Source organism: Somniosus microcephalus, unplaced genomic scaffold (assembly GCF_052327205.1).
Source record: "Somniosus microcephalus isolate GS21.2 unplaced genomic scaffold, FLI_Smic_1.0 unresolved_chr1, whole genome shotgun sequence".
Classification (NCBI taxonomy): domain Eukaryota; kingdom Metazoa; phylum Chordata; class Chondrichthyes; order Squaliformes; family Somniosidae; genus Somniosus; species Somniosus microcephalus.
This window is the reverse complement of record NW_028225179.1, coordinates 149,353,911-149,379,422: the sequence shown is the minus strand read 5'-3', so window position 1 is coordinate 149,379,422 and position 25,512 is coordinate 149,353,911. Positions and strand designations below refer to the sequence as shown.

The window sequence follows — 25,512 nt, the reverse complement described above, 5'->3', positions numbered from 1 at the left end:
GTGTGTTCCGAGTATGGAGGCATCCATAATGCCAATGGAGCCTCCACTTAATCCTACTGTTGCGGCTGTACCCCATGGATCTAAGTGTTATTTTTGTGGCCAATCTAAACACTCCAGGCAAAGATGCCCAGCCAGAGAGGCTACTTGTTTTAAATGTAAGAAACGGGGACATTTTAGTAAAGTGTGTAAGGATAATCCTGTACCCGATGTCTTCTCTGCTGCCGCCTATCGTTTTACTCTAGCCTTGGTTACGGTTGACCAGACCATACTGTGTTCCTTGTCGAAATCTATGATGGACATTAAGATTAATGGTCGTCCTACTGGGTGTTTGATAGACTGTGGCAGTACTGAAAGTTTTATACATCCCAACCTTGTTAACTCCTGTTCATTGAAGGTGTATCCTACTGGAAGTGAAATTGTGATAGCGTCCAAGTCCCTTACTTCGGAGGTAACTGGATATTGTAAAGTCACATTGACCATTAAGGATACGGAGTATAAGGACTTTAAACTCCTTATATTACCTCAGTTGTGTGTGAACTTAATTTTAGGCTTGGACTTCCAGTGTCAGCATGAGTGCGTTACCCTTGAGTAAGGTGGGTCTCAGCCTCCACTCACAGTCTGTGGCCTTTCTACTTTAAAAGTAAGTCCGCCTTCTTTGTTCATGAACCTTGCTCCTAATTGTAGACCTATAGCGACTAAGAGTCGACGGTATAGTTCAGAAGATAAAACATTTATAAAAGAGGAAGTGGAAAGGCTTCAACGGGAGGGAATCATCGAACACAGTAATAGCCTGTGGCATGTCCAGGTGGTGGTGGTGAAAACTAATGAGAAGACTTGTGGTCGATTATAGCCAGACGATAAACTTGTATACCCAATTGGATGCCTATCCTTTGCCTCGTATTTCTGAGATGGTGAACCAGATAGCTCAGTATCGCGTGTTCTCCACCATTGATTTAAAGTCTGCCTACCATCAACTCCCTATCAAAATAGAAGACCGACCTTATACGGCCTTCGAAGCTAATGGGCACCTGTACCAATTCCTTAGGGTGCCCTTTGGAGTGACGAATGGGGTATCCGTCTTCCAAAGGGAGATGGATCGTATGGTGGATGAATACGCGTTGGAAGCAACATTCCCGTACCTGGACAATGTTACTATCTGTGGGCGCGACCAATGGGGAGCATGATCAAAATCTCGCAAAGTTCCTAGAGACGGCAAAGAGGTTAAACCTGACCTACAACGAAAACAAGTGTACCTTCAATACTACACGTTTGTGTATTCTTGGTTGCGTTGTGGAGAATGGGGTAATCGGGCTGGATCCTGAAAGATTACGCCCACTTAAGGAATTACCTTTACCTCACACTGTAAAAGCTTTAAGGAGGTGTCTGGGATTCTTTTCGTACTATGCCCAGTGGGTGGCTAGCTACTCAGATAAAGTCCGACCTCTTATTAAGTCGGCGTCTTTTCCGCTATCGGCGGAAGCTCAGGAGGCTTTCTGTAATATCAAATGGGACATTGAGAAAGCAGTGGTATGTGCCGTAGATGAGTAGATTCCTTTTCAAGTGGAAAGTGATGCATCTGATTTTGCGTTGGCAGCAACTCTTAACCAAGCTGGTAGACCAGTAGCTTTCTTCTCTCGTACATTGCAAGGACCAGAAGTTCGACATTCTTCAGTGGAAAAGGAGGCGCAGGCGATTATCAAAGCAGTCAGGTATTGGAGACATTATCTCGCTGGCCGACGTTTTACGCTTATTACTGACCAGCGATCTGTGGCCTTTATGTTCAATACTAAGCAGAGAGGTAAGATCAAAAATGATAAAATTTTAAGATGGCGAATAGAACTGTCAACATATGACTATGATATTCAGTATAGGCCTGGAGTATTTAATGAGCCATCGGATGCTTTGTCACGAGGAGTATGTGCTAGTCTAGGTATAGATAAGCTTCAAAGTCTCCATGATGCACTCTGCCACCCTAGGGTTACCAGAATGAACCACTTCATTAAGTCCCACAATCTACCCTACTCTATTGAGGAGGTCCGGACAATGACCAGAACCTGTTGTGTTTGTGCTGAATGCAAACCCCGCTTCTATAAGCCGTCCGAGCCAGCTCATCTTATTAAAGCAACTCGACCATTTGAGCGTTTGAGTCTCGATTTTAAAGGTCCCCTTCCATCGAGCGACCGTAATGTCTATTTTCTTAATATTATAGACGAGTACTCTCGGTTCCCTTTTGTTATCCCCTGTCCGGGTGTGACCAGTGCTGTTGTAATTAAATGCCTCTGCCAACTGTTTTCCTTGTTCGGCATGCCTAACTGTATACATAGTGATAGGGGCTCTTCCTTTATGAGCGAAGAATTGCAACAGTTTTTGCTATCGAAAGGGATTGCAACGAGTAGAACTACCAGCTATAACCCTCGTGGTAATGGGTAGGCCGAGAAAGAAAATGCGACAGTGTGGAAGGCTATCGTATTGTCTCTGAAGTCATGAGGCCTGCCGACCTCTCGCTGGCAGGATGTCCTGACAGACATGCTGCATTCCATAAGGTCTCTTTTGTGTACAGCAACGAATGCCACCCCTCATGAAAGGATGTTTAGCTTTCCAAGAAAAGCTACTAATGGAGTATCGTTACCCACATGGTTGACGACCACGGGCCCTGTGCTGTTGCGCAGACATGTGAGAGGCCACAAGACTGATCCACTGGTGGAGGAAGTACAACTCCTCCATGCTAATCCCCAGTATGTGTATATTCAATATTCGGATGGGCGAGAGGATACGGTCTCTATTAAAGATCTTGCCCCTGCTGGAGCTCGAAAAGAGTTTGACTCTGAGAGTAGAGTTTTTAATCGTGGTATTGGACCTTCAGAGACACAAATCCTCAGTGTGGAAAATACTGATGATTCTGGGAATTCAGATGAACCGGAGTTGGTACTCCGGGAGGAGCCTCGGCAAGAGTTACGTCGTTCCCAGAGGACTATCAGACCTCCTGACAGACTGAATCTATAGCAGGGGGTGAATGTGATGAAATAACTGTGTTCTGGATTGTCTGTTGTTGTACTTGTTAATGTCTGGAATGTTTTACAGGTGTAACCACTAATGTTCCTCCCTAGCTCCGCCTTTATGGATCCTCCTGATTGGTGTGAGTCTTATTTATAAGAGCTGGGTTTTACTCATAAGGGCTGGGTCGGTGATGAATGATGGTTGTCCTGTGTTACCTTGATGCCATGATTCTTACTTAATAAAAGCCTTTAGTTTTAAGTTTTAACCTCATGGATTCAGGCAGTTATTTGGCACATCATCCAGTAACTAGTTTCCATTCACTTTTGACCAAAGTGTCTTACAGGCACCCTCTGGAAATAAATTTCATGTCTTCAGCACCCACTTCAGAGATTTTTTAACTGATTAATCTACTCTCGGAATACAGGCCCAGATTTTGGAATTCCGCTCTCCTGACACACACCAAGAGCCCATATTGTGAAATTCCACAATTCCAACCTGTGCTTTTTTGAACATTGGACAGACCGGGAATGCGGATTTTCCTGACAGGGACTCGGTGTGTGCCAGGAGCACTGAAGTTCAGGCTCGTGTTTATTTTCCATTTTTTTCTGATCCCATCATCTTTCAGTTCTGAAGGAAGGTCCTGCCTGAATTGTCTGATCTGCCGGCTGTTTCAGGATTTGCTTCTTTTGATATTCCCTCAGTACCGGTTTCCACCAGCAGGTGGTGATACTGCACTGTAAAACTTTACAGCTCTTTGTACAGCTCGCAATCCCCATCTCCTGGCTGAAAGTGGCACTACAATCAGCTGCAAGGGAGCGTCAAACACTCGGGTGAATTTTCACTTTTACCACAACAGGCGTTAGCGGATCGGCCGCCCGTTTTACAGCCCGCACGGCAGTAAAAGCGAACATTCAGCCCTTTAAACCGAAGATTTGCAAACTCCCCGTCTTCTTGAAGGCAGATAGTTCGTGTATTTCTCATCACTAATTGTGCTGATTAACTGAGGAATGTCCTCATTTTCAGGGCACAACTTATACCTGCTTTTTAATACAAAGGAGTGGGGCAGTGATGAGAAAGGGCTGGGATGGAGTTGCTCTCGGTTTTACTTTGTTTTTATTACAGTGTCAGCCAGTAGCTCAGTTGGTCGCACTCTCGCCTCCTGAGTTATTGAAAGTTGTGAGTTCAAGTCCCACTCCAGAGGTTTCATCTCAAAGAAATCTAGGCTTCTGTCCAGTGAGGTGTTCTGTAGGTGGGGACTGCCACTTCAAGTTGATAGTGATCAGGGCACCCCCTTCACTGGTGAAGTTTTTTCCCAAATTACATGAAATTATGGGAATTAATCATAAGCTACACAAAGCTCATCATCCCCAATCATCTGGGATAGTGGAAAGAGAGAATCACACACCGAAATCCATGTTGGGAGAATTGTGCACAGAACAGCCCACTAAATGGGTCAATATGTTACCCATGTGTTTAATGGCAATTCGGTCCATGCCACATAGGACCACGGGGATATCACCTTGCCAGGCAATGACTGGAGGTTGATGAGGACTCCAGGTCATCTAACTTTGACCGGCCCTACCCCACTCACGCAACAACCATGGAACCACTCGTGTTTGGAGCGCACAGTAGAGCATATTAATGAAGTTAATCGACACATGGCAAAGAATTTAGGGAAATCTAAAAACCCAATCAAGAAATAGTTTGACCAGAAGTTTCGACCTTTTGAATATCAGAGAGGTGATAAAGTCATGGTACTGTGGCAGAGCCACTGAGGGACTCTGAGCAACTGTATATAATTCCCTTTAACGATGTTTTACTCCAACCTAAGCCTGTACCAGTCTGTTAGTTATTTCTGTGTTTGTACATAGTGTTTGCATGTACGGGGCATGGTCCCTTTAAAAATGCGGGCAAACGCGATGACGTCATGCCGCTAATCATGTGACCACCCAAGCGCGGGGGAAAAGTGACGACGTCATGCCGCTAATCACGTGACCACCCAAGCGCGGGGAAAAAGTGATGACATCATGACGCCATCCACGGGACCGCCCTGGCAGTCCTCGTGGAAGCTCCATCTTTTACAGACCTGTTTTCGTGGTTCTCCTGTATCGATCTTAACAAACTGTTTAAACTCGTTTAGTTTTACATTAAAAACCTGTTTGTTTGATCGCCTGAGTCGACCTCAGTTCTTAGTTAGGAATTCATCAATTCCTACATTGGTGACCCCGTCTTTTGTGAACGCTTTCGCAAAAAGAACACAACATGAAGGCCAACGCCGTTTCGTTGAAGCTACCGCAGTTCTGGGAGCAGTAGGTGACATCGTGGTTCATCCAGGTCGAAGCCCAGTTCGCCCTGAGAGACATCATTGCAGATCAAACTAACTACCTCTACGTGGTCCCCGCACTCGACAGCTCCACCACCTCACGGATCATCAGCCTCCTCGAGAACCCTCCAATGGAGCGCAAGTATGAAATCATCAAGGCACGGTTGCTGCAGGTCTTCGGGCTCACTAAATCGGAGCGTGCACGTCGATTGCTCGCCATGCCCGGGCTTGGGGACTCCAAGCCTTTGGAATTGATGAGCCAAATGCTCACACTCCTGGGCTCCGAGCCGGAATGCTTCCTTTTCCGGGAACTATTCCTCAGCCAGCTGCTTGAGCAGGTGCAAGCTGCCCTGGCCAGATCTGAGGTAGAAGACTGCGCAGCACTCGCGGCAGGGGTGGACAAAATTTTTGCGGTAACGCAGCAGTACTGCACCACCACGAGGCGCCCATCCCCCACAGATGCCGCCCCAGCTCATCAGCCTGCTGGGCTGTGTTTCTACCATGCGCAGTTCGGCACGAAAGCGAGACATCGCCGCCCTCCCTGCAACTTCCCCCAAAAAAGAAAACAGCTGCGACTTATGAGGAACGGGTCTAACCGGTGCCCCGCAGCCGCCATGGCGATCGGCAACGCGGGCAAGTTGCTTTTCATTACCGATACACTCTCCGGCCGTCGTTTTCTGTGTGACACTGGAGCACAGTGCAGCATTTTGCCAGCATCTGCTCTCGATGTACAGGCAGGGAACCACGGCCTCGCCCTCGAAGCGGCCAATGGCGGAGTGATTCGGACTTTCGGCAGACGGCGTGTGGAGGTTTGCTTCGGGGGGGCAACGTTTTCATTGGGAGTTCGTTACGGCCAAGGTTTCTCAACCCATTCTCGGTGCGGATTCCCTGTGCGCCAACAGCCTCCTGGTCGACGTGAAGAACCGGCGGTTGATCAACGTGGCAACTTTCAATTCCATCCCTTGTTACCGCAGTAACACGACGTCGCGCACCGTCGCCTGTGCTTTCCCGACTCCTGACGAGTTTGCTCGTCTGCTCGCCGAATTTCCCGACCTGACAAGACCCACGTTCTCCTCCACAGCCACGAAACATGGTGTGGAATACCACATCACCACCAACGACCCGCCGGTCTACGCACGAGCCCGGCGCCTAGATCCTGGCAAGCTGGTGGTTGCAAAGACGGAGTTCATTACCATGGAACAGTTAGGGATTATTCGCTGGTCGAATAGTCCCTGGTCTTCGCCCCTTCATATCGTTCTGATGCCTGGCGGTGGATGGTGGCCATGCGGTGACTATCGAAGCCTGAACGATGCCACGACTCCTGATCGGTACCCGATCCCCCACATCCAGGATTGCTCTGCCCATTTGGCAGGGAACACTGTCTTCACTAAAGTCGTCCTCATACGGGGTTACCACCAGGTCCCAGTGCACCCACAGGACGTCCAGAAGACCACAGTCATCACCCCATTTGGCCTCTGATGCACTATCAACAACACCAAAGACTACGAGTTGAACTTATACGAAGTAGGCTTTTATTGACTAAGAACTGGAGCATGCCTCTGCTAGTGGATCCATCCTAAGAGCTCCCGGGGGAAGGGTGGTGAGTCACCTTTATACCCGGGCTTAGGGGTGGAGCCAGGGGCGGAGACATGCCCGGACCTGTACAGAGTTAACAGTGGTTTACCTCACAGACATGTACAGAGTTAACAGTGGTTTACCACAGCCTCTTTGAGTTTTTGCGAATGCCGTTTGGGTTAAAGAACGCCGCCCAAGCTTTCCAACGCCTGATGGACTCCGTGCTGTGGGACCTCAAGTTCATTTTCGTCTATTTGGACGACATTCTAATCGCCAGTTCCAATAAAGAGGAACATATCTGTCACCTACGCACCCTTTTTCGACGCCTCAGCCAACACGGCCTGATCATCAACCCGGCCAAGTGTCAGTTTGGCATGCAACAAATCGATTTCCTGGGGCATCGCATCACCGCAGAGGGAACGGTTCCTCTGCAGGCAAAGGTAGAGGTGGTGATATCCTTCCCACGCCCGCAAAACATTAAGACCCTGCAGGAATTCCTAGGCATGGTAAACTTTTACCACCGTTTCATGCCTAGGGCAGCACTACTCATGCAGCCCCTGTTCGAGGCCCTCAAGGGCAAGACTGGCAAGAACCCGGTAGACTGGATGGATGACATGGCCTGAGCTTTCGTCGACACCAAAAGCACCTTAGTCAACGCAACCATGCTGGCACACCCGCTGCCAGGAGCCACCATCGCCCTCACCACGGACGCGTCAGACTACGCAATCGGCGCCGTGCAAGAGCAGTGGGTGAATGGGATGTGGCAGCTGTTGGCATTATTCAGCCATCAACTATGGAGGAACAAGACAGCATACAGCACGTTCAACCGGGAGTTGCTCGCCCTATTTCTGGCAATCCGCCATTTTCGCTTCCCCCTGGAGGAACATCCGTTCACCGCCTTCGTGGACCATAAGCCACTAACTTTTGCCATGGACAAGACTGCCGAACCGTGGTCATCCTGACAGCAACGTCAACTGACCTACATATCTGAATTCACCACGGATATACAGCATGTGGTCGGTAAGGACAACCTGGGGGCAGACTGCCTCTCCCGCGCGACCATCAATACCATTCATTTGGACATCGATTACGCCCTAATGGCAGTGGACCAAGCCTACAGAATGACCGTCACTGGCCTCCGGTTGGCCGACGTCAAGTTCCATGCGGCAGGTACCACGCTGTTGTGTGACGTCTCCATACGGGACACCCGCCCGGTCGTGCCGGTTGTCTGGTGCCATAAAGTGCTCGATGCCATACATGGTTTGTCACACCCAGGGATGAAGGCCTCACAGAAGCTGATGTCAGCGAAGTTTGTATGGCATGGTATGCACAAGGATGTCCGTGGCTGGGCCAAAACCTGTGTGGTCTGCCAAAAGGCCAAGGTACAGCGCCACATCAAGGCCACATTGGCCACCTTCACAGTTCTGGAGCGGCGTTTTGGCCAGTTCAATGTGGACCTGGTAGGACCACTCCCACCTTCCCATGGTTTCTCTCACATCCTGACCATGGTAGACCGCACCACCAGATGGCCAGAGGTGGTCCCCCTGTCATCCACTACTTCGGCGGACGTGGCCAGGGCATTTATTTCTTCCTGGGTCACCCGCTTTGGAGTGCCCACTGACATTTCTTCGGATCAGGGACCGCAGTTTTCCTCCGAACTCTGGAATGCAGTGGCCCAGGGACTCGGTGTCAAATTACACCGCACCACAGCCTACCACCCACAAGCGAATGGCCTCTGTGAGCGTTTTCACTGATCGCTGAAAGCCGCCCTGAGGGCCAGCCTCCAGGACGCTGGATGGGCGGACAAGCTACCGTGGGTCCTGTTGGGCCTTCGCACGGCCCCCAAAGAAGACCTTCACTCTTCCTCTGCAGAGTTGGTATATGGTCAGCCGCTGCGAGTCCCAGGGGATTTCCTTCCAATGCCGACGGAGCCATGGTCCGCGTCAGGCCAACTTAACAGTCACCAGGAGGCGGCCAGATGTTTTGCGCCGGTCCCCACTTCGCACCACGGACTTCAGAGATCGCACGTCCCCACAGAGCTAACAAAGGCTGAATACATTTTCATTTGCCACGATGCACATCGGGATTCGCTCAAGGCCCCGTATACTGGTCCTTTCCGGGTGTTAGAGGCAGGAGACAAAACCTTCAAAGTAGATGTCGGTGGTAAACCAGACCACATTTCAGTCGACCGTTTAAAGCCAGCACACTTGGACCTCGACCGCCTCGTCGAGACAGCACAGCCGCCAAGACGAGGTCGGCCACCCATCGTCGCCACGCCAGACCAAGTGCAATCGCCCGCTCCACCGCCAGCTGTCCAGCAGCCTCCGCTTCGGGAGTACAGGAGTCGTTCTGACAGGCTTATCAGATCCCCTCACCGTTTGACTTTTTCCGTTAAAGAGAATTCTGGGGGGGGCGCATGTGGCAGAGCCACTGAGGGACTCTGAGCAACTGTATATAATTCCCTTTAATGATGTTTTACTCCAACCTAAGCCTGTACCAGTCTGTTAGTTATTTCTGTGTTTGTACATACTGTTTGCATGTACGGGGCGTGGTCCCTTTAAAAACGCGGGCAAACGCGATGACGTCATGCCGCTAATCACGTGACCACCCAAGCGCGGGAAAAACGTCATGACGTCATGACACCATCCACGGGACCGCCCTGGCAGTCCTCGTGGAAGCTCCATCTTGTACAGACCTGTTTTTCTGGTTCTCCTGTATCGATCTTAACAAACTGTTTACACTCGTTTAGTTTTACATTAAAAACCTGTTTGTTTGATCGCCTGAGTCGACCTCAGTTCTTAGTTAGGAATTCATCAATTCCTACAGTACTAAATTATGGGGAAAAGGGAAATGCGTTTGGCCTCAAATGGAAGGGAACTTACTCGATAGTGGATAAATTGAATCCAGCCGTGTATCTGGTTCAGTATCCTAAAGGGAGAGTGGAAAAGACAAAAGTAACTAAATGGCACCATGTCAATCAGTTAAAGACTGTGAAAGAATAAATACTGCACTCTTTTTAGTCCAGGTGGTCAAAATGGCAGGACTCAGACGCATACTGGGACTTCTGATGTTTGTTGGTATCGACCAGACTTCGAATCTTAGCATCATCCAGAAAGGAGTCAAGATGCCAGCCGACGATACGTCATCATTGGAATGGGGAGCGGCTTCAGGAGATGGATGCGATATGACTGTGTACTGTGATTATTGTGAACCCGATAATATGACCGATGGGACCCCTTGTTTATGGGCCAGGGACGGCGAAGGGATTAAAATAGAGTGTCTATGTTCTAAAGACAATGTCCAAGTAACCCAGAAGTTTCAATTAGGAAAAGGAAGGTTTGTAGATCTAGGTTTCAGATTAGACGATGCAGTTGGGATGACACCAAATAGTCTGGGGATCCCATATCTGGGACAGAGATTGAATTCACTGAATTGGCCGAAAATAGGTAAAAGACATAGGGGAATGATAGGATGTTTTACTGTGGAACAGAAAGAGAGACTCAGGCAAGGACAAGTACTACAGGTGGAAATCAGGGTACGACCAGAGGAGATAAGGTTACAAAGGAAAAGCGATAAGCATAAAAATAAGAAATGCCCATTAATAACAAAAGGACCATCAAACGGATTGGTTGTCACCCGTATCTGTAGACAATGGTATATTGATGTTCAGTACGAAATTATCCTGGTAATCTTTAATATTACAGGTATTCACTTTCCTGGAAATTTATGTCCTACAGGACACCGCGGATATTATGACCACTTGGTGAGGAAAATGGTAAAGGATTTTTTAGATAAGAACTGTGTCCAAGACAGATGGGGTTCTGGGATGTAGAACAGACTAATGTAATGGTCAACATTTCAGGTCATAATAGTAGCCACTTGAGAACAAAGAGAGGCCTGGGAGAATGGTTAGGGAAAGGAGCCACCGCGGGAACCGTTGCCTTGTACAGGGTAGATATAGAAACTATGTGGGAACATGGCGAGGGAATGAGGAGACAGTTGAAAGGCCTTCTATCTAACATGAATAAGGGAGATTCAGACACCATACAGGAATTAGAGAATATGCTGATAACCACACGAGACAAAACAGAAATATACCGACAAATTCTGGATCATTTTAACAATGCGACAAAAGGGATTAGTTAAACAGAACAAGACATCTCAAAGGCTATGGTATGTTCAATTTATGGGAGTTATCTGATGGACCATGTGATGGCAGGGTTAAGTGAAATAGAACGTAACCGAGTCCCTCATTTGTCAATGATTCCATGATTAGAAATTGGCTCCATTATGAGAAGGACTATAATGTAAAAGAGGCTTGAAAACAGGAATTAGTATATTTAGTGAGAGGAAATGGGGATGTTGCCAGTCCGCCAATCGTTCCTGTCGTACTGTGGCTGCCGCAGGTGCACAAGATGAGCCCTTGGGAAGTATTTAAGGTGGAATCGATGGTGCTGGAAGGAAGGTTCCATAACTCTTTTGCATCACGCCCTCCCCCCCTCACACCCTTAAACGAAATCATACCTGGGACAGTCCAAATATAGGGTGTTGCACCGAATATAGTGGGGTGTACATGAGCAGGTGCGATGTCAGGACACCAAGTCGGCCCACCTGTGGGTTCACACTAGACCCAGACTCACCCCTCTGTAGTATGAATGTGCAGAGGTGGGGATTAGACCAAATAAATTATGTGTATCTACAAATGGGCGCCCATTGCGTCACCACTCGTGTTAAATCATACCAGCATGGGCAGGATGAATGTCCAATAGATTATCCTACCTTTTGCTTTAAACCCACACAAATGGTCCGAATAGGCAGCCAAACCCTCCTACCTGTAATAATTCACAATATTACCGAACTAAGAGTGAACTTTTCAATGCAAGCAGAAGCCCTGAGAGCAGTGGTTAACTTTGGACATCCAATTCCACCCCTATCCCTAAATCATAAAGCCATTATAGAGAGAACTTCAACTTCACAAATACACTTGGTCCAGATGCAACAAAGCAATGATAGAACCCAGAGAGAGATTCTGACCCTCGGGAGTAGCAGTTGGTGGGAAACCACATATAACGGGGGACAACACCCACTGTACAGAATGATTTCTATGGCAATCTCACCCATCCAAATGATATTAACCTTTAATGTATTGATTATGATATGTTACCTGCGTATGGTAATCCGTAGAGTTTCTAGGCGTGCTATGACTATTCCTAACTTAGACTTACAGCAATGCTTGACAGAAAGTAGATTGAGGTAGTTGAGGAATCAATGTTTAAAACATTTAATCCTCGAGGTGGGGGCTTGTAGGAAAGGCTGATATTTAAAGATATTTAGTAGATGAGAATCTGATATTGGCAGGGGGATGGTATACGGAGTGGAGCTAAAGTAGGGGGTGATGCACAGCCTAATATTGAGGGAAAAACAAGTCAGGCTGGAAGGCAGAGCAAGTATGTAACGGCACAAGGGGGTATGGCAAGGCTGGATGGTATTTATTTTAATGCAAGGAGTCTTGCGAGTAAGGCAGATGAATTGAAGGTGTTGATGAACACATGGGAGTATGATATTGTTGCTATCACAGAGACATGGTTGAGGGAGGGGCAGGACTGGCAGCTCAATATTCCGGGGTATAGAATCTTCAGGTGAGACAGAGGGGGTGTAAAAGAGGAGGGGTGTCGAAATATTAATCAAGGAGTCAATTACTGCAGTAAGTAGGGATGATGTCTTAGCAGGTTCCTCTAATGAGGCCATATGAGTAGAACTTAAAAACAAAAAGGTGGCAAGCACTTTGCTGGGAGTGTAATATCGGCCCCCAAACAGTTAGGGGGAGATAGATGAACAGAAATGTAGGCAAATCTCAGAGACGTGTAGAAATAATAGGGTAATAATAGGGGATTTCAACATCCCCAATATTAACTGGAATAGTCAGAGTATGAAAGGCTTAGAGGGTGCCGAAATCAAAACGTGCATCCAGGAGAGCTTTTTGAGCCAGCATGTAGAAAGTCCTACAAGAGACGGGGCGATACTGGACCTAATTCTAGGGAATATAGCCGGGCAAGTGGTAGAAGAGTCAGTAGGAGAGAATTTTTGTGACAGTGACCATAATTCGGTGAAATTTAAGGTAGTCATGCAAAAGGACAAAGATGAACCGGAAATAAAGGTTCTAAATTGGGGGAAGGCTGATTTTAATATGATAAGGTAGGATCTGGCCAAAGTGGTCAGTTACCTGTAGGAAAATCCACATCAGAGCAGTGGGAGTCATTCAGAAAGGAAATAGAGAGAATACAGCGCCAACATGTTCCCGTAAAGGTCAAGGGTGGGACCAATAAGTCCAGGGAACCCTGGATGTCAAGGGATATAGAAGAATGGATTAGGGAAAGAATGGAGTCTTTTGGCAGATACATAGGACTAAACACAGTGGAAGCCCTAGAGGAGTATAGAAAGTGCAGGGGGTTACTTGAAAAAGAAATTAGAAGAACGAAGAGGGGCATGAAAAAACACTGGCAGGCAAAACAAGGAAAATCTCAAGGTATGTAATAAGTATATTAAGGGCAAGAGGATAACCAGGGAAAGAGTTGGGCCCATTAGGGACCAAAGTGGCAATCTGAGTGTAGAGCCAAAAGATGTCGGTGAGGTTTTAAATGAATATTTTGCATCTGTGTTCATTATGGAGAAGGACGATGTAGGCATAGAAATCAGGCAGGGGGATTGTGATACACTTGAACAAATTAACATTGAGAGGGAGGAGGTACTACCAGTTCTAGTGGGCTTAAAAGTGGATAAATCCCCAGGCCCAGACGAGATGTAACCCAGGCTGCCGTGTGAGGCAAGGTAGGAGATTGCATGGGGCTCTGACACAAATTTTCAGAACCTCTCTGACCACAAGGGAGGTACCAGAGGACTGGAGGATAGCTAACGTAGTACCATTGTTCAAGAAGGGTAGTAGGGATAAACCATGGGATTACAGGCTAGAGAGCCTAACATCAGTGGTATTGAAATTATTGGAAAAAATTCTGAGGGACAGAATAAGTCTCCACTTGGAGAGGCAAGGATGAATCAAGAATATGTCAGCATGGCTTTGTCAGGAGGAGATCATGTCTAACTAATTTGATTGAATTTCTCGAGGGTTGACGAGGTGTGTGGACGAGGGTAGCGCAGTTGATGTAGTCTACATGGACTTCAGTAAGGCTTTTGACAAAGTCCCACATGGGAGACTGGTCAAGAAGGTAAGAGCCCATGGGTTCCATGGCAATTTGGCACATTGGATCCAAAATTGGCTTAGTGGCAGGAGGCAGAGGGTGATGGTCGAAGGTTGTTTTTGTGATTGGAAGCCTGTGTCCAGTGGTGTACCACAGGGATCGGTGCTGGGTCCCTTGCTGTTTGTAGTTTACATTAATGATTTAGATATGAATGTAGGAGGTATGACCAGTAAGTTCGCAGATGACATGAAAATCGGTGGAGTGGTAAATAGCAAGGAGGGAAGCCTCAGGCTACATGATGATATAGACGGGTTGGTCAGATGGGCAGAACAGTAAGGTGGTTAAGAAGGCATATGGGTAACTGGCCTTCATTAGCCATGGCATAGAATATAAGAGCAGGGAGGTTATGATGGAGCTGTACAAAATGCTAGTTAGGCCACAGCTGGAATACTGTGTTGAGTTCTGGTCGCCACACTATAGGAAGGATGTGATTGCATTGGAGAGGGTGCAGAGGAGATTAACCATAGGAGTTACCTGGGCTGGAGCATTTCAGCTATGAAGAGAGACGGGACAGGTTGGATCTGTTTTCTTTAGAGCAGAGAAGGCTGAGGGGGATGAGATTGAGCTGTACAAAATTATGAGGAGCATAGATAGGGTAGATAGAAAGGAGCTTTTCCCCTTAGTAGAGAGATCAATAACCACGGGGCATAATTTCGAGGTAAGGAGCAGGAGGTTTAGAGGGGATTTGAGGACAAACTTTTTAACCCAGCGGGTTTTTGGAATCTCGAACTCACTGCCTGAAAGGGTGGTAGAGGCAGGAACCCTCAAAACATTCAAGAAGCATTTAGATGAGCACTTGAAATGCCATAGCATACAAGGCGACGGACCAAGTGCTGGAAAATGGGATTAGTATAGATAGGGCTTGATGTCCGGTGCGGACACGATGGGCCGAAGGGCCTCTTTCTGTGCTGTGTAACTCTATGGGCTAAAAATTCAGTCGGGCGCCGTTTGGGGCGCCAAGCTCGCCTGGGCGCCGGAATTACCGCTGCGAGCGGAGCCACTAGCGCCATCCGGATATTCAGTTTCTGCGCCCCAAATGGAAGTGGGCCGCTAATCGAGGCTTCCCGCGCCCCGCTTGGGGCGCTGAAACTGAATATTGGCGCGCTAAGGGCCGCAGCGCCACACGCTGCGGCACGGCACGCTGCGGTACTGCAGGCCTTCCTCCCACTGTTAAGGGGAAGGTGCCTGCAACAGCGTGATCCCCGCTCGCGAGTGCCGGCAAATGAGCCCGGCACCAAGGAGAAGTGCCGGGCTCTCGGGAAACAGCCGGCAATGCCGCGGGGTCGGGGGGGGGTGGTGTGTAGGAGGCCGGGGACGGAGGTGCTGGCAGGCGGCCGCCGAAAAAGCGGCCGGCCGCACCTCCACCTTAACTAGCACCACTACCGCCACAGGTAGGCCCCTGTGTACCGGTCGCTATTTGCGGCCGGCGCTGAAGAGGCAGGCGCGACCAAATATGGTCATCGGGGCGGGAGCGGGGCGCTGCGCACACCGATGACGTCATCGGTGGTGGCGCAGCGCTATAGGCTAACGCCGCCATTAGCGCCCCGCTAAATATCGCGGTAGGTGTGGCCAGTGGCGCAAAAGCCACTGAGCGCCCTCTTTGGGCGCAAACTGGTGGCGCAGCTCACTGAATTTCTAGGCTTATATGACTAAGTTATAGATCGGTTTGTCTAAAATCCGCTGTGGGCAAGTTATTGGAATCTATAATTAAGGACAAATGTAAGAAGTCACACAACACCAGGTTATAGTCCAACAGCTTTATTTGAAATCACAAGCTTTCGGAGCGCTGCTCCTTCGTCAGGTGAAGTGGAGAAATGCATAAAGACACAGCTTATATAGTCAGAGAATAATGTCAGATGTTTACAGGTAATGTTTCCAACTGCCATTTATCACATAAGTATTAATAAACAAATTAGTAACTGCGTATAAAGAAAATAAGTTTTACTAGAGAAATTAACAAGTGAATTGACCAGAATCTCCCGCAGTGGAGATCCAAAGAGATTTCGGGGTCCATGCACACAGATCACTAAAATGTCGTGGTCAGGTACAAAAATTAATCAAAAAGCTAAAGGAATGTTATCATTTATAACTAGAGGCTAGAATATAAAGTGCAGGAAGTTTGGATGGCTTTGATAAGACAGGACTCCAGTCTTATCTGGGCAGCGCACCTTAGAAAGGAGATATTGGCCTTGGAAAGAGGGCAGCGGAGATTCACCAGGGCCCCAAAGGTTAAATTATGAGGAGAGATTACAGAAACTAGGCTTGTATTCCCTGTAATATAGAAGGTTAATGGCTGATTTGATTGAGGTTTTTATGATTTTGAAAGGAATTGATAGGGTCAATTGAGAGAAAATGTTTCCACCGGTGGGGGAGTCCAGGACAAGGGGATCTAACCTGAGTGTCAAACCATTCAGGGGAGAAGTCAGGAAACATTTCTTAATAGAAAGGGGAGGTAGAAGTGTGGAACTCTGTCCCACAAACAGTAGTAGATGCTCGCTCAATTAATAATATCACTTCTGAGGCCGATAGACTTTTACCAACCAAGGTTATGAAAGGATATGGACCCAAGGCAGTAGATGGAATACCGAACAGCCATGATCTCATTGAATGATCGATCAGGGTCGAGGGGCTGAATGGCCCACTCCTGTCCCCAAGTTACTATGTTCCAGCTCAACGGCAGAGACTGGGCCAGCCCTGCTCAGCACCTCCTGACCACCCACTGGCTCTGCAAATCACTGCCCCCTCCCCGTCCCGATCACTGCCCCTCCCTCTCCCGATCACTGCCTCTCCCTCTCCCGATCACTGCCCCCTCCCTCTCCCGATCACTGCCCCCTCCCCGTCCCGATCACTGCCCCCTCCCTCTCCCGCTCACTGCCCCCTCCCTCTCCCGATCACTGCCCCCTCCCTCTCCCGATCACTGCCCCCTCCCTCTCCCGATCACTGCCCCTCCCTCTCCCGATCACTGCCCCCTCCCTCTCCCGATCACTGCCCCCTCCCTCTCCCGATCACTGCCACTCCCTCTCCCGATCACTGCCCCCTCCCTCTCCCGATCACTGCCCCCTCCCTCTCCCGATCACTGCCCCCTCCCTCTCCCGATCACTGCCCCCTCCCTCTCCCGATCACTGCCCCCTCCCTCTCCCGATCACTGCCCGCTCCCTCTCCCGATCACTGCCCCCTCCCTCTCCCGATCACTGCCACTCCCTCTCCCGATCACTGCCCCTCCCTCTCCCGATCACTGCCCTCTCCCTCTCCCGATCACTGCCCCCTCCCTCTCCCGATCATTGCCCCCTCCCTCTCCCCATCACTGCCCCCTCCCTCTCCCGATCACTGCCCCCTCCCCGTCCCGATCACTGCCCCTCCCTCTCCCGATCACTGCCCTCTCCCTCTCCCGATCACTGCCCCCTCCCTCTCCCGATCATTGCCCCCTCCCTCTCCGCATCACTGCCCCCCTCTCCCGATCACTGTCCCCTCCCTCTCCCCATCACTGTCCCCTCCCTCTCCCGATCACTGCCCCCTCCCTCTCCCGTTCATTGCCCCCTCCCTCTCCCGATCACTGCCTCCTCCCTCTCCCCATCACTGCCCCTCCCTCTCCCGATCACTGCCCCCTCCCTCTCCTGATCACTGCCCCACCTTCCAATTCGCATCCCCCGACCCCCGGATATACCCGGGAATGCACAGATGGTTCATGCAGCTCGGCAGTTACATTTCAATGAAGACCAATATTTGAAATCTCATAGACTTGAAACGTTACCTCTGTTTCTGTCTCCACAGATGCCGCCTGACCTGCTCAGTATTTCCAGCATTTTCTGATATTATTTCAGATTTCCAGCATCCGCAGTATTTTGTTGTTGTATTTCAAACTGAAGTAATTCTGTGCATTGAATATTATTTCAATCGGCCTGCCCGTGTGTAGACGGAAATCCAAAGGGCGGTGGAATAGGTGGACTGCGCGCAGAGCCACATTTCCACCCACTCACCCCAGCTGTGTCCATTCATTGCCAGAGGGAGGGTGGAAGGTCCCAGCCCAGGGATTTGATGCTAAACTACACTGGTTTATATATTGCATCTCCAGATAATTTTACCAGAGTCAACTGAGCCGAGAGTAACTTTATCCTGGCAACTATTTTTATATAAATCGCACCGTTAGTCTTTGCCAAATTTGAGTTTCTCACACCACTTGTTTAATTTAGCTAAATATTTCAGTCATTTCAATCTGTAAACCTCTGGTCTGTGTGACAATATCTGCTGTTTATAGAGAGTTTAGTAGTGTAGGGGGAGACAAGATTGAATTCAGACAGTAAATTACTGCCACTGAGGTGTCTGTTAGTGCCCCAGATGTGCGCTGCTGTGAGGAGTAAATGGAAAAACGTGACAGCATCTGGATCGTAAGAGGAAACATCTGTTTTCAGCAGGGGTGTCGGATCAGACCCTGGAACAGGTTGATCCGGCCCGCGGACTTGCCCTCAGAGGCGGACTGGCTATCGGGAAATGTCCCCGAGTGTCCACCGGACCCTCCACCGGTGAATTTGGACTCTGGATCTTTCTAAAGCCGGTCTGTCCCGGGGCTCTGAGGCGTTTCCCGAGCACCCCCCTCCCCGCTCTCCAGCCGCCTTCACTCACTCTGCAGCGCTCCTCTGCTCTGCAGTGAAACCCCGATGAAAATGAGACAGAGCTGATAAGCTGAGAGTTGGAACTGACTATTGACCAGGTCACTGTCACTGGACACGGGCTCTTCTGTTTCAGCCTGTGAATCGCACGCAGACGGGTCGCGGAACAGACTCAGGAATTGGTCATTGACGGAACCTTCATGCGGTTCCTTCTGAGAGCGAGTGAAGCTGGCGGGCCTTGGGGAAGTGTGGCCAATGGCCGCGGTGGGAAAGCAGCTCGAGTGAGCCGGACCGCGGGAATCCACCGGAGACACGGCCATGGAGCGCCACCTTCCGGCTGTGGAGCCACATTACAGGCAGCGAGCTCACCGGCTTCCTGCAGTTCTGACCAAGGCTCATCGACCTGAAACTCGGTGTCTCTCCCTACACATGCTGCCTGACCTGCTGAGTGTTTCCAGCATTTCCCGTGTTTATTCCTGCAGTTCACACCTCATTCTGGACTTAGCTGGACATTTTTAACTTCCGCCCAAAACCAATTTTATCCCCAGAATTCGTTCATTGAATTTTTTTTGTTGGTAATGAATTTGCATCCAACCAGCGATCACGTGGTTTCAGGGCAGTCTCGCCATGTTTGTTACATTCATTAATCTAACAATACAAACAAAGCGAACGGAAAGAACAAAAATATTGTCAGACAAAAACTCTAAAGCAGGAAGTTCAGGCGCTGCTTACTGGTCTGTCAGGAGCAAGATACCCGTGGATATAGTGGAAGAAAGTTCCCGAGCACTGTTGTTGGCCACACATTGAGATCCAGATCTTACTCAGGCCAACAGAGGCAGGTAAAGATGAGGAAAGGAGCATCAATCACACAGGGGCATGGGGTTTCCCAGCAGAACCAGGGTGTATTCCAGCAGATGCATGAAGCACACAGCAGAGGCAATCAGCATCCCAGCAGAAGCAGGGTGCTCACATCAGAGCCAAGACGCGTCCCAGCACAGAGAGGGAGGTAAAGGTTACATTTCCGTATTAGCAGAGACCTGGTGTGAACAATAATATAAAAAACAGAATCTACTAATACAATAAATCTGAATTAGAAAAGGTGTTTCAGGTGTATAACGCCTCATCACGAGTTCTGATGAAAAGATACACATTCAACCCATCAATCGGTCTTTCCTCTTTATAGATACTCATGAAAATAATAACTTAGAAACATGAAAATAGTAAGTTGCAAACTACAATATTTCTCAATGCACTGAGGACTGTAAAAGAGGTTTCGCTGCAGCTTATAGGGCAGCACAGCTCAGACTGGGAGATCACCATGTGTGGAGTGCAGCGAGCACCGTGGCACAGTGAGCTGAGCACCAGCACAGCCAATCGCCTTTTTTATAATGTGGCTTTCTTTGTAGAAGTCCCTCAAACCTCAATTTCCTCGCTCCTTCTCCTGAAGGCACTAACTCCAGTCTCGGGAACAGCAGAGCTGAGCTCAGTTGTGTCCTCACCTGATGGCCACGTCCAGCGGGAGGAGTCACCCAGGCTGGGGCTCTTTTCTCTAGATAAGAGAAGACTGAGGGGTGATGTTGCTTTTAAAAGCTATTTAGAATAATTTGTCCGTGACTACACAAACCACTCTGGGTCCAGGTATATTGTGTATCAGTAAAACAGGTTTATTAAGCATTAAACATCCAGTACAAAGAAATAATACTGAACAAGAAGATAGTCACAGTCTGTTCATCAAACCCTGGCATTCCTCCGAGTGACTGTGGCGCTAATTACATTACATGGACATTACATTAAACCTACCTCTTTGACCAAGCTCAGTATCAGATTTGGTTTGATAACGTTCCTGTGAAGCACCTTGGGTCATTTTACTACGTTTAAGGTGCTATATAAATGCAATTTGTTCTTGTTGTTTGATTCAAATCCAGGACCAAGGGGTGAAGTAACGGTCTGACACATACCTAGGGCGCTGCCTCGGATAATCCAGTAACTAGTTTCCATTCACTTTTGACCAAAGTATCTCCCAGGCACCCTCAGGAAATAAATTCCATGTCTTCAGCACCCACTTCAGAGATTTTTTAACGGATTAATCTCCTCTCTGTATTCGGAATACAGGCCCAGATTTTGGAATTCCGCTCTCCTGACACACAGCAAGAGCCCATATTGGGAAATTCCACAATCCCAACCTGTGCTTTTTTGAACATTGGACAGACCAGGAATGGAGATTTTCCCGACAGGGACTCGATGTGTGCCAGGAGCACGGAAGTGGGAATTCTATGCTCATCTTTATTTTCCATTTTTTTTCTGATCCCATTATCTTTCAGTTCTGAAGGAAGGTCCTGCCTGAATTGTCTGATCAGCCGAGTGTTTCAGCATTTGCTGTTTTTGATATTCCCTCAGTACCGGTTTCGACCAGCAGGTGGTGATACTGCACTGTAAAACTTTACAGCTCTTTGTACAGCTCGCCATCCCCATCTCCTGGCTGAAAGTGGCACTACAATCAGATGCAGGGGAACGTCAAACACTCTGGGGTGAATGTTAATTTTTAACACAAGAAGCGTTAGCGGATCAGCCGCCCGTTTTACAGCCCGCACCGCAGTAAAAGTGAACATTCAGCCCGTTAAACCGAAGATTTGCAAATTCCCCGTCTTCTTGAAGAGAGATAGTTTGTGTATTTCTCATCACCAATGGTGCTGATTAACTGAGGAATGTCCTCATTTTCAGAGCACAACTTATACCTGCATTTTAATACAAAGGAGCGGGGCAGTGATGAGAAAGGGCTGGGATGGAGTTGCTGCCGGTTTTACTTTTTATTTTAGTCTTTGTTTTCATCAACAGTGTCAGCCAGTGGCTCAGTTGGTCGCACTCTCGCTTCCTGAGTCAGAAAGTTGTGGGTTCAAGTCCCACTCCAGAGACTTGAGCACAACAATCTAGGCTGACTCTCCAGTGCAGTACTGAGCGAGCGCCGCACTGTCGGAGGTGCGACTTTTGGATGAGACCTTAAACCGAGGCCCTGTCTGCTCTCTCAGGTGGGTGTAAAAGATCCCAAGGCACTATTTCAAAGAAGAGTTCTGACGAAGGGTCATCGACCTGAAACGTTAACTCTGTTTCTCTCTCCACAGATGCTGCCTGACCTGCTGAGTATTTCCAGCATTTTCTCTCTTTATTTCAGATTTTCAGCATCCGCAGTATTTTGCTTGAGTTCGAGTTATCCCCGGTGCCTTGGCCAATATTTATCCCTCAATTAGCGTAACATAAAACAGTTTATCTGGTCATTATCACATTGCTGTCTGTGGGAGCTTGCTGTGCACAAATTAGCTGCCGCGTTTCTCACATTACAACAGTGACTACACTCCAAAAAGTACTTCATTGGCTGTAAAGCGCTTTGGGACGCCCGGTGATCGTGAAAGGCGCTATTTAAATGCAAGTTTTTCTTTCTTCTGACATTTTATATTTTTATTGATTGTATTTAAAATCTCATTGGGATTTTACAATATATAATTTTGAAATTATTTTCCAACTCCTGACCCCTGACCTCTGCTCCTGACCCGAATGGTGCAGGGGTCAAGTCATTGTGACGTCATGGATGATGTGGCCGGCCCGAGGCCCCGCCCCTTTTACAGACCCGGATCGGAGCCGGAGCAGATTCTCAGACTCTTGTTTTCATCCCAAGTCCAGAAGAAAGGATAAAGTTTCCCCGTGAATTTATTCCCAGTGAAGGTGTGGAGATGGGCACTGGTGTCCACGCTGTAAAATGAAACTGTCCCGGACTCATAACTGAGATAAACTCCCACCTTCCCGGGGATCTGACTGGCGGGGAGACGGGATTGAGGGGAGGAGTTTACATAAAACACATCATCAAGCCACCCAATGATCCAGACTCGTGTCTCCGGCCTCAGTGCGACCTGACTCTTCCTCTCCACAGACTCTGCGGCTACTCCCAGTCTCCAGTCCCGATTCCCCGCCACCTCCACCTCCCAGTAATGTCTCCCCGATGTGAATCCCTCCAATCCCAGCACACAGGGCCAGACTGTAAACCTCTTCCCGGGGCCAGGGAGATTCCTCCGGGTCCTGGTCAGTCTCACACTCTTCAGATCCTCAGACACCTCGAGCTTTGGATTCGCTGTTTCCACATCCAGGGTCACAAAGACTGGGAGAAAAAGCAGAGAATTAGAGAGATTCACCCGGGATTAGAGAGAGACTGGCCGGGGATCGGGGGGAGAGAATGGCCGGGGATCGGGGGGAGAGAATGGCCGGGGATCGGGGGGAGAGAATGGCCGGGGATCGGGGGGAGAGACTGGCCGGGGATCGGGGGAGAGACTGGCCGGGGATGGGGGGAGAGACTGGCCGGGGATCGGGGGAGAGACTGGCCGGGGATCGGGGGGAGAGACTGGCCGGGGATCGGGGGAGAGACTGGCCGGGGATCGGGGGGAGAGACTGGCCGGGGATCGAGGGGAGAGACTGGCCGGGGATCGGGGGGAGAGACTGGCCGGGGATCGGGGGAGAGACTGGCCGGGGATCGGGGGGAGAGACTGGCCGGGGATCGGGGGGAGAGACTGGCCGGGGATCGGGGGGAGAGACTGGCCGGGGATCGGGGGGGGAGAGGCTGGCCGGGGATCGGGGAGAGAGACTGGCCGGGGATCGCGGGGAGAGACTGGCCGGGGATCGGGGGAGAGATTCTCTCACCGAGATCCCCCATTCTGACTGATTTTTTGTTTCTCAACTGAGGAAAGAGCCGCCCTGAGGGGAGGAAACGAGGATCTGACAACAGCAGAAAACACCGGGGTTTCCAGGGTCGGAGGTCACAGCTTCTGAAAATATCAAACATTACACCCGCCTCCGCACTGTGGGATTCTGTGGGGATATAAATACTAAAATGAACAAAAGCTGGAACTGGAGCCTCAATGTACAACTAAATACTGTTCCCAGTTTAATGCCCCACAAACTGGGGTTAAATACCTGGGGGTTGAACAGATTCCATACTCCTTACCAGATTACTAACTGAGGAAAGTCACTCTGTGGGACTGGGTGTATATGGGTAGATGTGTGTGTGTGTGTTCCTCAAAGTAGAAAAGTCCCCGGTCTGGATGGGATGCATCCTATGTTACTGGGGGGAGTAAGGGTGGAAATTGTGGAGGCTCTGGCCACAATCTTCCAATGCTCCTTAGATCTGGGGGTGGTGCCAGAGGACCGGAGGATTGCAAATGTTACACCGCTCTTTTAAAAAGGGGAGCGGGCTAAACCTGGCAACTACAGGCCAGTCAGCCTAATGTCGGCAGTGGGGAAAGTTGTAGAGACAATAATCTGGGACAAAATTAATCAGCGTTTGGGAAAGTATGGGCGAGTAAATGAAAGTCAGCACGGATTTGTTAAAGGCAAATCGTGTTTGACTAACGTGATCAAGTTCTTTGATGAAGTAACGGGGAGAGTTGATGAAGGTAGTGAGGTGGATGTGGTGTACATAGACTTTCAAAACAAGGTACCACATAAGAGACTTGTTATCAAAATTAAAGCCCATGTGATTAAAGGGCAGAAAGTACAGAGTAGTGGTGAATGGTTGTTTTTCAGACTGGAGGGAAGTATAGTGGTGATCCCTGGGTTCTTATTAGGACCACTGCTCCTTTTGATATCTATTAATGACCTGAACTTGGGTATACAAGGCATCATTTCAAAGTTTTCAGACGATATGAAACTCGTAAATGTTGTAAATAATGAGGAGGATAGTAACAGACTTCAGAAGGACATAGACAGACTGGTGAAACGGTCAGAGAAATGATAGACAACATTTAATACAGAGAAGAGTTTAGTGATATTTTGGTAGGAAGAATGAGGAGAGGCAATATGATCTCAATGGTACAATTTTAAAGGTGTGCAGGAACAAAGAGACCCCTGGGGGTGTATGTACACAAATCTTTGAAAGTGGCAGGACAAGTTGAAAAGGCTGTTAAAATAATATGGGATCCTCGGCTTTACAGGAATGTACTCTATATAGGAATAGAGTACAAAAGCAAGGAGGTTATGCTAAACCTTTATACAACACTGGTTAGGCCTCAGCTGGAGGATTGTGTTCAATTCTGGGCACCGCACTTTAGGAAGGATGTCATGGCCTTGGACAGGGTGCAGAAGAAATTTAGTCGAATGGTACCAGGGATGAGGGACTTCAGTCACGTGGAGAGACTGGAGAAACTTGGGTTGTTCTCCTTAGAACAGGGAAGGTTAAGAGGAGATTTGACAGACGTGTTCAAAATCATGAATGCTTTTGAGAGTAAATAAGGAGAAACTGTTTCGAATGGCAGAAGGGTTGGTAACCAAAGGACACAGATTGAAGGTGATTGGCCAAAGAACCAGAGGCGACATGAGGAAACATTTTTTACACAGCGAGTTGTTGTGATCTGGAATGCGCTGCCTGAAAGGGCGGTGGAAGCCGATTCAATAGTAACGTTCCAAAGAGTATTGGATAAATAGTTCAAGGGAAAAAAAATGACAAGGCTGTGGGGAAAGAGCAGGGGACTGGGATTAATAGGATAGCTCTACCAAAGATGGGCCGAATGGCCTCCTTTTGTTCTGTATCATTCTATGATCACAAAAAATAAGCATTTTATTAAGAGTGTCTAATCCTCCACCTGTGAGTAATCTGCTTTCAAATCACTGAAAATGACTTTAAAACTGTACTGAACCATTTACTAGTTCCATTGGTGTACACTAGTCGGTTTCTTCGTAAGTTAAATATTTTTTAATATTTAAAAACTGTTAAAAA

At 48.6% G+C, this 25,512-nt stretch overlaps 1 pseudogene across 1 annotated transcript in view; it reads right to left on the bottom strand.

Annotated features, from left to right (window-relative positions):
- Window positions 1-20,399: 20,399 nt before the first annotated feature.
- LOC147096235 (zinc-binding protein A33-like) overlaps window positions 20,400-25,512 on the bottom strand; it is a 35,155-nt pseudogene continuing 30,042 nt past the window's right edge. The window contains exon 6 of the transcript XR_015074871.1: window positions 20,400-22,905. The product of XR_015074871.1 is annotated as a zinc-binding protein A33-like (transcript). The remainder of the gene's footprint in view (window positions 22,906-25,512) is intronic.